Genomic DNA, 17,633 nt, shown 5'->3' on the forward strand with positions numbered 1-17,633 from the left:
GAGCGGAGCTAGTGTTCGACCTAGCTTCTTGTTCTTGCTAGTAATGTCAGGCTTTCGCTAAAGAGGCTAAGTTCTTGCTGGTTGTACTATGTATGGCTCGGCTCGGCTATTTTTGTGGTTTTTCTGTTGTGATTTTAGTCACATGACTAGTTGTTACGCGATGTTACGTGATTCTATTCAGGTGAGTATACCAGGCCCCGGAAAGTCTCAAGTTTCAGCGATCGCCGCAGAGGGCGAAAAAATCAACCGCGGCGAGTTCCAGCTTCAAACACCGGGAGTGGATCTACTAACCTCTGCGTTAGGATCGCATTGCGGCCATTGTGGTGGCCGCCATTCGCGCTATTGCACTTTTTACGTAGGGGCGCCCTCGTCGGGGCCAAAGTTCAAATGAAAATATTCTTGAAATAACTGAGTTTAGTAGTTTGCATACTGTTACACTTCAATAAAACAAATTGCTCTTTATAGGAAGTGGCCTTGCCTTGCAAGGGTCTCATCAGTCTTTTGTAATAGTTTTTGCTCTAGCTGACTCGTAGTTGTCAGCAGCCTATCGGCTTCATTTTCTTCATTTCAAAATATACGGCGGCAGAGGCGGCGCAACGGCACGTAACGCTTCGCGGTGCATTCGGATGGTTCTCGCGCTGTTTCGTTTCGCGGTAAATGTTTCGAGCCACCGCCGGCTGACGCACTCGCTTTCGTTTTGTTTGTTTTGATTCGTTAAAATGCTTTCGCGAAGTGCATTCAGCTGACTTCGGGGGAACCAAGAGACCGTTGAAGCTTTCACCGGATGACACTCGTTTGAAGCCCGTGAATATACGGACCGGTGAGTAAAAACCCATTGCTTCAGTGTTTTTACCAATGGCTTTGTGCGGGTGTCACACGGAGACGGCGCACTGCAATATTCAATTTTTCAACATGTCATACTCTGTCGATGAGAAAACGCTCGTTTGTGTCGATGAGAAAACGTGCATTTATATTTTCCGGCTCCTTTTTCTTGAGAAAATTTAAGTGGAGATCGGAATGGTGCAGCTGGAGGCTCTTTGATACCGAACATTTATTTTATTATTTCAATGATAGTTCTACCTATACAAGGACCAATTATTTCTGTTAACTTGCGGCTTTAGACGCATTATAATACACGAAAGGGAAATGGTAAAAGATGTTTATCACACATTTGTCATCCCATACTTATGTCAGACATTTGTTATCACATACTTCCCTATCACGTTAAGAGGTCAAATTACTTGACCCTCCTCAACTTGAAATGTTTTTGGCGCTCCCTTTGGACACTCCTGTCTGCTTTTTTTTTTTTGGTAAAGTACTTCGGTGCGTCCGGGAACGCCGTAGGCAGTGCGTCTTCTGACAAACGCGGGGTATCTCAGCAACCTCGCCTTTTATAAAGTGTTGGTATATCCTTTCGATGAAACTCACGTCGAAGTGCCGGTCGCAAGCAACGGTGTCCCTCATCAGCTCTTTGTCAGTCCGCATAATATTTCGAGCTCATTGCTCTCGCCTCGAGAGATCCTTCGGGGCTTTAAAGACCGAAAGCTTCTCCGAGCACGATCTATACCGGCCTTTACAGCAGGGACGACGCATGCACTTGCGCGATTTGACGGCATGGTTCGCAGAACACGTGGGTACAGTGGCGGGTAAACAAACGACCACAGCGAAGGCGAGGCTTCCGAACAAGGTGACGGCACAGCACACAGAGAACGAACGAGCCAAAGCAAGCGCGGCGAGCACCTACTGCTACACCAGCGCCCCTTGCGGCGACCAGATCATTTATTGCGTTCCGCGCGTCCCTCTCCCACGGCGGAGATGCAGCGCCCGTCACACTTCTAGCCACCATACTAGGGGGAACTTAAAAGAAAATAGGTCGTACACTAGCTCCACTGTTGGTTCTAGCCTTGCGCCACTAGTGCAATTTGCGCAGATTATTTATTTATCCTATTTTAACATTTTCTTTTCACTTTCTTTTTCTCCGCCTTCTCTTCCTGTCTTTCGATCCCCAATCACCTTCCCCGCGCAGAATACCGTGTCAGCGATATGTAACGCCAGCTAAATTCTCTGCCTTTCAATAAAAAATTCCCTCTCCCTCTCTGTCTCTCTCTCTCTTTGTTTTCTAAATGATTGCTTAAAGGATAGAAAGTACACTTCTTTTGTTTTAGGGGGTAATTTTATTGCGTAGGTTACAAGCAGAGCTATTTGGAAAGTCAGCGAAACTCTGAAATAAAACCAGATCGATCACGGAGGCTTTTAATGTTCACTCAAGGTAGGTGTGCCCTTGAATAGTCGGCGCCATCGAAGGTCGCTGCTGTCCCCAGTCTGGAATACTATCAGTATTCAGTATTCTGCTTTTCCAAAGGCGCCCTATGTGAGCAAGTGTGAGGAAAAAAACATGGTTGATCCCTCCTTCATAGGAATCGGCATAACACGAAAGTGAAACGTGTCTTCACAGTGGTAGTGCTTATTGTGTAGTGATATATGAGAGCTTGTACAGTGTCAATTCGTGTTTGGCAGCTGCCAGCTATAGCACTGTTTGACGTGGATGCACCCATGTTGACAGCATGTCTCTATCGCGATGACTAACGCCCATGATCATGATTAAACCGTTGTGGTAGCTGACGGTGTGAACATATGTTTGGACACAGCGAATCGTGAATCCCGCGTAAGGATGATATCAACAAGCTCGTAATCAACACTGGTACCCGGTATGCACTTCTTCAAAGCGTCGTCAATTAAGGAGAGAAACGGCACGGTGTGCGCTTTCTAGTAATGGGTAGCCGACGCCTGTGCTCATGCATAGATAACACACACTGCGCTTCAGCAACACGGGAGGTAGAAGTTCGTAGCCTGAGCCGCAAACGCGTGCGTCCCGCTGGCCTCTGTCTCGCAGGCGCTGCTCTCGCTCCACCAAGGCACGACATTCGCCAGTCGAAATCGCGTCCTTTCTGCAACGCATATTGCAGCAGTTTTGTTAGTCGGTGCTCTCGCAATTGAAGCAGTCGGCGGCGGAGAAATCCCGTTGGGGCACGTGGAAGCCGCACTACTCCGATGAGCCGACGCACGCTAACACGAAGCCAAAGGCAAAGAACGTAACTGCGTCAAGGGTGCCTCGGCGACGGCAGCGCGGCCAGTCTACCTCTCTGGTATCGAGACGCTTTAACCATGGCCTCCGATATCGCGCGCAATCTCGGAGTAAGCGCTAGGAGGTGTCGATCGTGAAGCATTACTTCTTTTCACATCTCACAGACGGCGGCACCGCCCCGCTCCGCCTTTAGCTCCGCCCGCCGCGAACGAGAATGTGTGAAAGATATAAGGCGCGTTAGCGCCGTGTCTAGCATCTCCCGAGTTAGCTTAGTCGGTAGGGCGTCGGGCGCTTGCCGTCGCGGCCGCAACGTCGTGGGTTCGATTCCCGGCGGGGTATCTTTTTCTTGGCTTTTTTTCTTTCTTACCCGTTGACGTCCATTTCATAAACATCATATCCGTGACGGATATGATGGACGCCGGCATAAAACACTGTCGTGTTAAAACAAGAGGATTATTTGTTAAACCGCCTTCGGAAGATTACGCCACATCCAACGCACTGTGGGAATCAAATTTATGTGAAGCAGTCGGCCAGTAGCAGCCTGTGCCGGATTTGTCGCTTTACTTCAACGTCAGCACTGACGTTAATAAAGCGATGTCAGTTTCATCGCAACGAAATGTACGCAAACAGTGTGATGATATGCATGTCACTAGTAACGTCTACGTACCTGGTAAGGCCACCATATGCGCACAACTACTAAATTTACCCAAAGGTGTCGATGCGCTTGGTCCAAAGCGAAAAATCCGGCACAGGCAGCAAGGCCGACTGCTTCACATGAAAGCAATTCCCCAGAGTGCCTCGCATGTGGCGGATTTTCCTAACGAGGTTTAACACAGAATTTCCTTCGTTTTTCCTCATTCTTGCTCGCATAGAGAGTCTTTAGAAAGGCAGAATACTGAATACAGATAGTGTGACACACTACTTCTTCGCGGGTACCGTCAATGGAGCCAAGTAAATGAGAACACACCTAGCTTTAGTGAACCTTAAAAGCCTTCGCGATCGATCTGGTTTTATTTCAGAGTTTCGCTGACTATCCAAATAGCTTTACTTGTAACCTACGCAATAAAAATTAGCCCCAAAAACAAAACAAGTTTACTTTGTATCCTTTAAGCGATCGTCTCGAAGGCAAAGAGAGAGAGAGAGAAAGCTCTTTATTGAAAGGCAGAGAATTTAGCTGGCGTATGCATATCGCTGACTTGCTACTCTGCGTGGGAGAGGGGATTGGGGATGGAAAGACAGGAAGAGGAGGCGGAGAAAAAGGAAGTAAAAAATATAATCCTAAAATAGTATAATTAAATAAGTAAGAGCGCAGCTTGCACTAGTGGTGCAAGGCTGGAACCAAGAGCGCAGCTAGTGTTCGACCTAGCTTCTTCTAAGTTCTTGCTAGTAATGCCAGGCTTTCGCTAAAGAGGCTACGTTTTTGCTGGTTGTACTGAGTATGGCTTGGCTCGGCTGTTTGTGTGATTTGCTATGTTGTGATTTTAGTCACATGAATAGTTGTTACGCGATGTTACGTGATTCTATTCAGGTGAGTATACCAGGCCCCGGGAAGTCGCAAGTTCCAGCCATCGCCGCAGAGGGCGAAAAAATCAAACGCGCTGAGTTCCAGCTTCAAACACCGGGAGTGGATCTACTAACATCTGCGTTAGGCTCGCATGGCGGCCATTGTGGTGGCCGCCATTCGCGCTATCGCACTTTTTGTGTAGGGGCGCCCTCGTCGGGCCCAAACTTCAAATTAAAATATTCTTGAAATAAGGAAGTTTAGTTGTTTGCTTACTGTTACACTTCAATAAACAAATCGCTGTTTATACGAAGTGGCCTTGCCTTGCCAGGTACCACGTCATCAATCTTTTGTAATAGGTTTTGCTCCAACAAACTCGTAGTTGTCAGCAGCCTATCGGCATCATTATCTTCATTTCAAAATATACCGCGGCGCAACGACAGGTAACGGTTCGCGGTGCATTGGGATGGGTCTCGCGCTGTTTCGTTTCGCTGTAAATGTTTCGAGCCACTGCCGGCTGACACACTCGCTTTCGTTTTGTTTCTTTTGATTCGTTAAAATGCTTTCGCGAAGTGCATTCAGCTGATTTCGGGGGAACAAAGAGACCGTTGAAGCTTTCACCGGATGACACTCGTTTCAAGCCCGTGAATATACGGACCGGTGAGTAAAAACCCATTCCTTCAGTTTTTTAAATGCGAAGCATTTCTTAGCGAACCTCAGGCACTTTGGCCGTTTCTATCTACGTATCTATCTATCTATCTATCTAGCCGCCTACGTCTGGGCGCTCTCCTGGTCGTCTCCATAGCTTGTAATATACCAAAATTGGCATAGCAGGGGATCAGTGTATGACGAACACGATTCACTGGTCGTGACATGAATAACGCAAAATACCTGTCACGTACGTCATGAAACCCTTTCTCTGACTCACGTGTGGCACATACCCGTAAACCAGAGTTAATGTTATGCGGGTGTGTGCCACAGGTGATACAGAGTCTTAACCAACCGAGTAACCACGAAGACACACATAGACGCAAGGAAATTGATAATAATAATAATTGTCGGGGTTTTATGTCCGAAACGACGATATGATATGGGAGACGCCGTAGCGAAGGGCTCCGCAAATTTCGACCATCGGGTATTCTTTAAGGTGTACCGAGATCGCACACAGCACGGTGATGTGACCGAGGAGGGGTTGAGGCTGGCACCCAGGTTCCGGCGACGAAGGACTCTTGCGGCGCTTCACACGTACAAGAAAACCTGTTTATTTACATATTTACAGGAGGTTTAACAACCAAGGCGTAGAGACGCGCCTTTACATCATAAGGGCCCAGAGCGAGACGAGAGGGCGAGCGAAGGCCAGTGTGTCCCCCCCGCGCACACCCGACGCGCTCCTTTTATCTTGGTCCGAGCACGCGCTAGACGCCGAGTGCGTATAACTGACCTGCCGATGCGCGTTCCTCGCAGCGCACCAGGAGATTTCCCGCGTTGCTGTGGAACGCGGACATCATATGGCAGGTACGCCGATGAGCGTCCCTTGCAGGCCGGTTCTTTGTATTGCCGGTTATATCAGCTCGTCCGCCGCCCGAAGAGGTCACGTAAGGGATGCAGTGGCGCTGCTCCCTGAAGTGGCCGTTGCACGTCTCCGTAGGCGTCACACTGATTGTCCACCACAACACAGAGACGCGCACAACATAGCAGGTATTACGGTGCGTGCACCTTGACGTCGCAACGATCCCAGCACAACATATGCTTGGTCACAGCATGGGACCGTCCACAGCCGCAAAGGCCCCGTAGCCGCTGCCTGGTCGTCCACTGGTCGAAGGTAGCACGAAGCGCTGCCGAAGGGCCACAGTCTGCAGTAGCTGGTTCGTCGTGTCCACCATGCCATGTTGTTGGTCCGGTAGGCATAGCTATCTTCTGCCTGCCTTTTGCGGGGAGGGCGCTCTCAAACCGGACACCTACACTGAGAACACTCAGCTCTCCCGAGAATCACCAGGTGTAACTTACTACAAGGCTCTTAACTTATTGCACAACAGAAGACTACACTACGGTGGTGACCAGTTGAACTCGAACAAAGAAATAAAAACGCGAGCGCACACGCACGAAGTTAAATAGCAGCACTTGCGTCTGACAGACGACTCAAAAGAATGTGCCGCGTTTCCTTTAGCTATTCAGCTACGGAAAACCTCGAATAAGGCCGTCGGCGTTTGCGTTGCTTTCGCTTCAGCTCAATGACCGGTGCCACGAATTCTCCAAAGCTAAGACCCTTTTCTTTTAACTGAAAGTCGGACTTGTTGGAGAACAGGTAATGGTATTGCTTCGGCAGATTCGGAGATACTGCCGCCTCAGTCTCTAGCACCCCAAACGGTCCTTTGATCTTTACCCTTGCGATTGGCAGGCAAACGCTGCTCTTTTCTACCACCTGCTTTACCCACGCGCACTTACCCGTGAAATCTTTAGCTTCTACGTAATTGGGGTGGACAATATCGATAGTGGCTGCGGTGTCACGAAGGGCTTTGCATTCCTTTCCGTTTACAACTACGTCTCGTAGGTAAGGCTTTAAGAGTTGCATATTTTCGTCGTCAGCGCCTGTGATGGAGAACACTACCTTGGGGTTCCGACAGCCAGCCGCTATGTGCCCTGGCTCTTGGCAACGGAAACACAGCAGTGGCTTTTTTGCCTCAACACTGACGTCTTTCCCCGTCTTTGCCATGGCTCCATTCTCGGGCGCATTCTGTACAACGCTGTCGCCTTTACTGGGTGGTTCCATGCGGTGCTCTTCCTTATAACAAACGCCTTTACGTTCAGTGCAATCACTGTGCTGCAGTTTGCTGAACGGACGAACGCGTGCTTTCTCTGACTTGCGACGGACGCTGTACTCATCAGCTAGCTCAGCCGCGCGTTCAATGTTCCTCTCGCCCGGTCTGTCCTGAATCCATAGGCGCGTTTCCTCATCCAAGCACCCGTAAAATTGTTCAAGGCAGATCAAGTCCACTACCTTGTCACGATCGTCATATGCACCTTCTCCCTTTAACCACTCCACCAAATCGGCCTTCATGTTGAATGCGAACTCCTGGAATGTCTCGCCAGTTTTCTTTTGTGCGTCCCTAAACCGGCGGCGAAACGCTTCTGCTGAAAGCCGGAATTTCTTTAGGAGCGCAGCCTTCACTTTGTTATAATCATCCGCGTCTACTGCTGGCAAACGCGCAAGCGTGTCCGCTGCTTCGCAGGGCAATACCATTAGTAGCTTCTGAGGCCATGTGGCACGATCAAACCCCATCCTCTCACAAGTTCTTTCAAAATTTATAAGGAACAACGCAATGTCCTCGCTCATTTTGTAAGGCTGCAACAGGTCCCTCATGCTCAATCGTGCGCCTGCCTGAATCTCTACATTTTCTGTTCCCAGACCGCTAGCGCCTTTTGCCTCTGCAATCTTAAGCTGAAGCCGCAAGCGCTCAAGCTCCCTTTCTTGGCTTTCCGCTTCTTCTTTACGCCTGGCGGTCTCTCGCTCTTCGTCTTCTTGTGCCCTTTTTATCCTCTCCTGAATTAGCTCCCAGCACTCGGCAAGCTCCTCTTCATCCGCGCCAGAATCCTTAACTGCCTGTAATAAATGTGGCTTTCTATGTATAGTCGCCACCTCAATCCCCAGCTCCTCGCACAAAAGCACTAAATCCGGTTTTCTCAATTTGTTCAAATCCATGGCCACCCCGTGCAGACTTCCGTTGCTCAAACTGCCGTGAAGGTACCTCTATAAACCCTAGCCTTCACAAAGCAGCAACTCATCTACCCCTTTGGATAAACATCACCATCTATCCAAAACACCTGGTAGAATCTCTACGGAAAGTGAGCACTCACCAGCCTCGGTGCCAGGAAAGAACACAAACGGATCCCGCCGCTGCCAACCAGTTGATGTGACCGAGGAGGGGTTGAGGCTGGCACCCAGGTTCCGGCGACGAAGGACTCTTGCGGCGCTTCACACGTACAAGAAAACCTGTTTATTTACATATTTACAGGAGGTTTAACAACCAAGGCGTAGAGACGCGCCTTTACATCATAAGGGCCCAGAGCGAGACGAGAGGGCGAGCGAAGGCCAGTGTGTCCCCCCCGCGCACACCCGACGCGCTCCTTTTATCTTGGTCCGAGCACGCGCTAGACGCCGAGTGCGTATAACTGGCCTGCCGATGCGCGTTCCTCGCAGCGCACCAGGAGATTTCCCGCGTTGCTGTGGAACGCGGACATCATATGGCAGGTACGCCGATGAGCGTCCCTTGCAGGCCGGTTCTTTGTATTGCCGGTTATATCAACGGGCATTCAGCACTTTGCCTCCATCGAACTGCGACCGCCGCGGCCGGGATCGAACCCGAGACCTTCGGGTCAGCAGCCGAGCGCCTTAACCGCTACACCACCGCGGCGCACGCAAGAAAAGTCAGGAAACTGCAAACAGAACACCCCTGGAAGACGCTCAACTACCACACACTTGTCCCCGTGGCTCGCAACGTGCGCCACGTGTATTACGCAAAAACCGCGTCAATGCTTCCTACAATAAATATGCTGAGAGTACCAGGCCTCTCATCATTACCGGTGACTTCAACATTGATTTATCAAGACCCAACAACGCTTTGACCTTATACTGCGCGAAACACGGATTAGATGTGGAGAGAGCATCTGAAGACCTCGCTGCCACGTCCACGACAGACGGCATCATAGATCATTTCATCGTAAGAGGCATCCAGGATTTCCACCAGCTGCACTATACCTCGCACTTCACTACACTTAGACTCCTCATAGCCGCTATCACGAACGGAACCGACAAACAAGTCCCGTTCGGCTGCTGGTGCTCACCCATCACGGTGATGATGACCTTGTTCAAGAACTGTCAAGAACCCCTTCTACACATATACACGGGTTCGTGAAACGTGCGTGCGTTGTCCGTCATAAAGGAAAATATAAGCATAACAACTGTGACTGTTACTGTAACGTACGAGCAGTGCGCCTGCGCGTGCCACTCGGCCATGTATTTATCTAGGGAAGCTTTCCTGAATGAAGCTTAGTTGCGAGTAACGCCTGTCCTGTGCATCTGTGTTCTTTCTTTGTCATGTTCGGATTCGCGCTATGCGGTATAGAAGAATATAAGCACTACATATCAGCCTACCGCGTCTGGTGTTGGTAATACCCATGTTGCTCTTGCCATCGTTACGCAACTGTAAACAACTGGTTATATAATACATATGCGACTCTTCACCATATGAGTGTGCGTATACCACTTCCATATTTCTCTAGCGTCATTCCGTAACGTCTCGCTCAATATGAAAAATTACGTCACAGTCACCATCTCGCGCATGCTTCGCATAACAGCGATTCCCACGGTACGTGGGATTTGTCGAATTTTTTACCAATGGCTTTGTGCGGGTGTCACACGGAGGCGGCGCACTGCAATATTCAATTTTTCAACATGTCATACTCTGTCGATGAGAAAACGTGCGTTTCTTGCGGCGTGGCTTCAAGTGGGAGTGAGTCGCTGAGTTTAACATTAACCAAGCCGCAGCAACAACAAAAATTCAACTGTATCACTAACCTGAGCAAAGTGAGGTATTGGGCTAGTTGGTTTTTCATGATTAGAAAAACTGCATTACAGTTACTGCGAAATACGAAGTTAGGGGGGAGACACGAAACGAAGTGGACACTACATGCGCTACATGCGATACATTCCTAATCATGTATCACTAACGCCTCGCATGTTTCTTCGTAACTAGCCCGTATATCAGTGCAAAAAACATACGAGTTAGAGCCTGCCGCAGTCGCATTTGAGAAGCCATGTTTAGAGGTCTCATTTCTCCTGTTGTCAGTTTAGGTTATTTTTACTACACATTTAGTGCAACAAAGGCTTCACATAATTATGAGTGTACTTTTACTTTAATGTGATAAAGAAACCGTCACTATAATCACAAATATTCTTGTTTTTTTTCTGCCATAGCCTCCTGGCCTGACAAGGAAACAGCTGTGTGCAATGGGCAAGGCACCTGTTACATGAATTGTAAAGAAGCTAGCCCGAGTGACACAACATGCATTATAAGGTACGTTTACATATATGAATAGCAAACTGCTGTTTACTTGTTAACTGTGTTTATATGTTTACCTTTGCAAAATTTCATATTCACTTATTATGCTTATCATTATCTCGTGATGTCATTACTTGTTTTTCCAGGACTGTCATGCAACTACAGGATGACTACCCCCGAATGTTCACTCTGCGAGCGCGGTGTAACATGTGAACGTCTGCTACAACAGGTCATCTTGAACCTCACGCTTGCAATGCTGTATTTGTGAATGATTTGCCAGGCATCTCATGGAGGGGTACTTCCAATCGTTCACAAACATTAGCTGTCTCCTGTGTCACGTAATCTACACCGCAATAGCATTGAAATTGAACACTAGCTCCGTGCATTAGTTACATTAGGTGGCACTGCTGAGCTCAACGATGCAGGTTTTATTCCCAGCCAGGGTGGTCACATTTCAATGGGGGCGAAATGCAAGGACACTCGTGTGCTGAGATCTGCGTCTGAAGTTCAGGGAAAGACGGAAGCTTGCAGAGACGAAAAATTTGCGAAAATGAGGTGTCACTGGAGCAAATGTTTCGACAAACAGTCTTTTCTTCTTTAAGGCTGCAAGTGCGTTTGTTGTAACTCCAGGCAGTTAGAATCAATCTAAAGTTGCCCACTACTGTATGACTCATAATGATATCATGGTTTGCATGTGAATCATCAGAAATTATAAATTTAAAGGTAAAAATATTCGACGGAAATGTGTCTGGATGGCTTAGATAAGAATAAAAAGGCCCTCCAGCCACGTTTAGTCATTAGCTTGTTCTTTAATTTAGCAAAACTAAGAGACCGAACGGGTCTGGACACGTAGGGTCAGTTTTTTTTAAACTATAAATTGCATTACAAAACGAACATCACAGCACTCAGGGGAATTAACAGCATTTCTGACATTAGTTCGGCCTTATAAGACAGTTTACAAACTACGCTCAAAGCTGTTTTGCCTTAATTAACTGTGTTTAAATCATAGAAGTTTATAAATAGATACGCCAAAGCCATAAAGGGCTGTGCTCAATTACATTAGCTTTTGCACATATTTTGAAATAATTTAAAGGAGCACAATGGGCTCCTTCAAATTATTTACGGCTAATAAACAAATTGTACTTGTGACGTGCACTTCTTCCAGCACAACTTCACCAAGCACGTTTACGTTCTCGTGATGAGTGACAATTTGTCCACTGAACATGTTGGTGTTTTTTTTTTTCATATAGCAGAAAAACGTCCCAAATTTGTTTGAGCACACCTACTTCTGCTGTTTGATTAAAGTAACATGTCACAGTTATAGAGCCTACCACTACGAAGTGTAAGTCTGTGAACTACTGTCATCAAAGAAACGTAGAAAATCGAAGAGGTAATTTAAAACATACATGAACTTGACTTATCCACTGCCACACTACAAGATTTTACGCATTGCAAGCCGGAGCTTCTAAAAGTATCAGGGGGAATACATACTTGAGCTTCCAAGCACGAATATAGTGAAAAAGTAAATAACACAACAAGTATGCAACGTGTGTGTGTGTGTATGTATATATATATATATATATATATATATATATATATATATATATATATATATATATATATATATATATATATATTATATATATTGTGATGAGGTTTATTGGTGTAATGAAGTCGCGACGAAAAGGGACCGTACGCTGACACAGTGCAAGGCTGGCAAAAGGCGGCCCAGGCTCTCGCGCAATCAGAACGCGGGTCGTTTCTCGTCCTCCTTCACAGGCGCATACTCGGTCGTGCATCTGCTCCACTACAATATATATATATATAGTCCTTGAAGGCGAGAGAGCGACGCGGCAAGAAGCAAGACCGAACTTCGACATCAGTTTTAACTCATCCCCCGAAGAAGGGAGGACCCCTCCCGAAACTGTTGGGAACTAAATATTTATATCACTGTTGACAACGCCTCCGTTGTATTATACCTATTACCCAAGAAGAACTGGCCCATTGAACCATATCTACACTTATATATATATATATATATATATATATATATATATATATATATATATATATATATATATATATATATATATATATATATATATATATATATATATATATATATATATATGGACAAAGTCTGGTCCACCAGACGAAACGTTAGTGGAAATATACAGTGCCAAACCAACGAAAGTCGTAGTTTCTTTCTTCATTCCTTATTCTATCGGGGTCCGCGTGATTCTTTTCCCACTACTATATATATATATATATATATATATATGACCTTTATTTAATCAGCAGTGGCACAGATTCATATCATGACCTACCAGTTGATTTCGTCAGAGTTGGCTTGCAATAGAGTGCTCAAGTTCTATAGACATGTCTATGTGATACAGATTGTGCTTACGGCTGAGCAGTTGTTTAGTGTTCTCTGCGAACACCAACAAAGATGTACAATGTACGCCCAAAGCTTATTTTCTTACGACTGTGCTTCCGGTATCTGTAAGCACTCGCCTTATATATCTGTTTTTCAGCATTCATCTTCACTGCATACCCAGCAGTCCGATTACTACTGGCGCCAAGAAATTCTAGCTGTAGAAACTGTGTGACTGAACTATAACGAGGAACAAAACGAGCCTGAAATATTATTTTCCACTATTACCTGAATACATAATACCTATGGTATGGCTTCACGGCCGAGAATTTCGCGGAGAAGTTCGTGCCTATCCTGTAGACACAACACGATATTGCTTACTTGTAACGCATTCAAGGTGGTATCGCAGAGCGAGAAAGATGCAGAACTGTACGCATCCGCGATTGTTTACGTAACAAATTTAGCAAAGCTAGATTGCTCTCACTGCGCCAACTATCTGTCGGCGTAGCGCACGTTTCGTTTCCGACTCCACACCATGCACTCACTTAAAGATCAATTCGCAATGCCCACGAACTATATAGGTGGCGCGCCATGCGATTCAAGATGGTACCTGGAGGAGGGTCAACCCGTTTGTCAGCAAAGGAGCAGATGCGACGTGCGGACGTACAGCCCGTGCCACTTTCACCGGATGAAGTCATGAGCTGCACTGAAATGGATATGAGACCGAAATACTTTCCCAAACCATGGAAAGCGCTAAGTGCTCGCCACCTAATTATTTGCTGCGGTGTGAAAGCTTATATTTCAGCTCCGTTACCGAGCATCAATGATTCTTTGCGAAATCCTGTGAGGGCTACAGAAAACTGCATGAACTATAACTGACGTATGAACTTAACGGCACTGCGAGGTAGTACGTACCGAGCCTGCCTGACGGATTTGCCGCAGTAGTAGGCTGCTAACGAGTAGCGCCATCGCTGATGCACGGGACCGCATGTTTACCGTGGTGGTGGTTTCCAAACATATTAAGCCGTCGTCATTACTTGCGCAGTCAGGAACGCGGAGTCACTTCTTCACGGAACACAAGCATGCAACATTCCATTGAGTAGCGGTTGTTTCACAGCCATGCTCAGACTCTAGCCGTGTGCACTTCACTTCAGTCGGATATTGCAGGTTCGATCAGCACGATCGAAACATGAATATCGAAAAGAATGCACACGTATGCTTTTCGCAACGTCAAATTTTTCGCTGTTGCGAAAAATACGTCGAACAACAATACCGTTCGGAAGGTACTGGTGAAGTACAGGAGAAGTCAGCCGAGAGGCTTGGATTGTGGCCGGGACTGCCCGTTTCTTCGCTGGTCAAGCTCGAGCGTGTTGGCGGCACGCGGCGTTCCATAATATCCACAATAATTGCACTACATGCAACGCACAAGAAAAATTCTGCTTTAATTTTGATCACGCTCAAGCATATTATATGTTAAGTTGAAGGCCAGCAGAGGCGAGGCACGTGAGAATAGCCCGAAGACGAACAAGATGAGTCGGAAAATCGCGGGAAAATACAACAATGTCGTCAAGGTAGCACAGGCAGGTATTCCACTTGTGGCCACGAAGGATGTTATACATCATTCGTTCGAAGGTAGCTGGGCGTTGCAGAGTCCGAAGGGCATCACCTTGAACTCATAAAGCCCATCGGGAGTAACGAACGCAGTCTTCGGGCGGTCAGGGTCAGCGAGTGGAACTTGCCAATAGCCCGATCGTAAATCCAAGGACGAGAAATATTCTGCTCCTTGCAAGCAATCGAGGGCATCGTCGATGCGTGGCAACGGGTATACATCCTTCCGAGTTATCTTATTCAGGCGGCGGTAGTCGACGCAGAATCTGATAGAGCCATCCTTTTTGCGCACAAGCACGACAGGGGACGACCAGGGGCTCTCAGATGGCTGAATGACTCCGCGCGTGAGCATATCATCGACTTGTTCATTGATAACACGGCGCTCTTCGGCCGAAACGCGATATGGTCGTTGGCGTAAAGGGGCATGACCACCGGTGTCGATGTGGTGCGTGACGCTCGTTGTGCGACCCAGAGATGGCTGACCGCAGTCGAAGGATGAGCGGAACTCTTCTAGAAGGGCCAATAGTTCGCGTCGATGGTCCAATGATAGATCCGGGGACACAGAAGGGTGAAATATGTCTGACTTCGGAGGTGCCGCAACAGGGGCTGTCATGGCATTCAGCTGGTGGTGAAGTGGGGCTTCAGCGAACTCTAGAAAGCGAAGCAGGTCAACGGCATGTATGCTTCCCAAACATTCCCCGCGAAGTAGACGAACGGGCGAGGTGCGCAAGTTGGCAATCGGCATGATGGTAGCGCCGGATTCGACGGTGAGTATGGCAAACGGCAGTCGTAGGGCGTGGCGGCGGAGAAACAGCTCTGATGGGGCGAACAGGACAGCGCCGTCAGGAGCGGCCGGACAAGTCAAGGCGACAAGGGTGGACGTGTTTGGGGCTACGTCAGCGTCGGCAGCAATGACAAGTTTACATGCGTCAGATATGGTAGGCCCCGAAACAGAAGATTGCAGCGGCGTAAGGGCGACTTCTGCTCGGGCGCAATCTATGATGGCGCGATGACGTGAAAGGAAGTCCCAGCCGAGGATAACGTCGTGAGAGCCGGACGGCAGCACGAAAAACTCAATGACGTAAAGTTCTCCTTGAATATTAACGCGCGCGGCGCACACGGCTGAAGGTGCTATGAACTGCGAGTTCGCAGTGCGGAGCATGAGTCCTGAGAGCGACGTGGTCACTTTTTTTAACTGGCGGCAGAGGCTCTCGCAGATTACGGAAACGGCGGCCCCGGTATCAATTAGCGCTTGGGCCGTGGTCCCTTCAACATTGACGTCGATAACGTTTTGCGGCGAAAAAGACGGAGGCCTTGGGCAGTTCGCTTCGCATGCAGTTCTTGCCTCCGGAACTGCAGCGATCAGTTTCCCTCTTGCGCAGCAGGTCGGCGACGCATAGGTGACAGGGAGCGTCGTCGAGGGGACGGTGACCGGTGGGTGTCGTTGGGTCGTTGATCACGGGCATACTCCGGTGGTGACCGGGACGACGACGCGACCGGCCTGCCGTCGGTGTCGAAGTGAGGAGGGGCGTAGTTTGGGGGCGACCTGGACGACGACGCAACTGGCATGCCCACGGCGTCGAATGTTGGAGGAACCAGGCGACAATGGCGAGCGACGTGGCCGGCGAGGCCACAGGAGAAACAGATGGGCCGATTGTCCGGGGTTCGCCACGCGTCGGAGCGGCGGAAAGACGGAGCCGAGGGGGTTGGGATGGGCGGCGACGAAGCATACGCGGATGTTGGCAAGACACGGGGCGGCGTAAGTGGTCGAGGTGGAGCGTAAGGCATAAATTGGTGATACGCGGTGGTCGCCAAGGCATGGGACGGCATCAGTGGTCGAGGTGGAGCAGAGGGCATAGGCTGTTGAGGGGGCCGAGCATCAACGGCGGCGTAGGTAAGCGGCGCAGTGACGGGCGGTTGTTGGAACATGGGTGGGAGAGCCTCAGCAACTTGCGTCCGAATGGCTTGTTGAATGCCCGGAGCCAGAGGATGCGCCGGCTCGTGAGTGAGCGGCAGTAAGGACAGCTGGCGTGCGACTTCTTCACGGATGAAGTCTTTGATCGTGGGCTGGAGAGTCGGCTGAGCGGCCGGAGGGACAGCTAGCTGCAAGCTGGAGAGCGTGTCGGCGGTCGGGAGGGCCTGACGGGCGATCGCGCGCTGCCTGCGCAATTCGTCGAAACTCTGACAGAGTAAAACTAGCGCAGCGACTGTGGTGGGATTCCGCGCGAGCAGCAGCTGGAAGGCGCCGTCCTCGATGCCCTTCAAGATGTGGTTGATTTTGGCCTCCTCAGGCATAGCGGGGTCGACGCGGGTGCACAGATGGAGGACATCCTCGATGTAACCCGTGTAGGTCTCACCCGGTTGTTGTGCACGCTGACGCAAGCGCTGCTCGGCGAGAAGCTTGCGAGCCGCAGGCCGTCCAAAGACGTCCTTGATAGCAGTCTCGAAAGCTGACCAAGATGGAAGCTCGGCCTCGTGGTTGTGATACCACAGTTGGGCTATGTCGGCAAGGTAGAATTGCACATACCCAAGCTTCATTGGATCGTCCCATCTGTTGCTGGCGCCGACTTTGTCATACCTCGACAGCCACTCGTCCACGTCCGATTTACCGGAGCCCGAGAAGATGGGGGGGTCCCGCTGAGGATACACGGCGCCGCAAGTGACGTGGAAAGCCGAAGGGCCAGGCTGGGAAGGAGTCTCGGTGGCCATGTTAGTATCACGAAGGGGGGGAAGCTTACGGGAGCGAAGATCCAGGGTCGTAGGGGAAACCCACGTACCTCCACCAAATGTCACGTGATTTATTCACGTACAAACTGCGAGAACGCCGTGGAACGTCAAGGGCCAAGATCCAGGCAAGCGCAAGCTCGGGGCGCGTGGCTGTCGCTCGCACTGTGGCTTGCTTTCTTCGCTCTTCGTCGTCGTCACGTACTCTTCACTACATATATAATAAATACAACCAAAGTGACTTACGAGTCTGAAAAACACTAATGCACGAGGGGACGTGAA

Source organism: Rhipicephalus sanguineus, chromosome 8 (assembly GCF_013339695.2).
Source record: "Rhipicephalus sanguineus isolate Rsan-2018 chromosome 8, BIME_Rsan_1.4, whole genome shotgun sequence".
NCBI classification, from domain to species: Eukaryota; Metazoa; Arthropoda; class Arachnida; order Ixodida; family Ixodidae; genus Rhipicephalus; species Rhipicephalus sanguineus.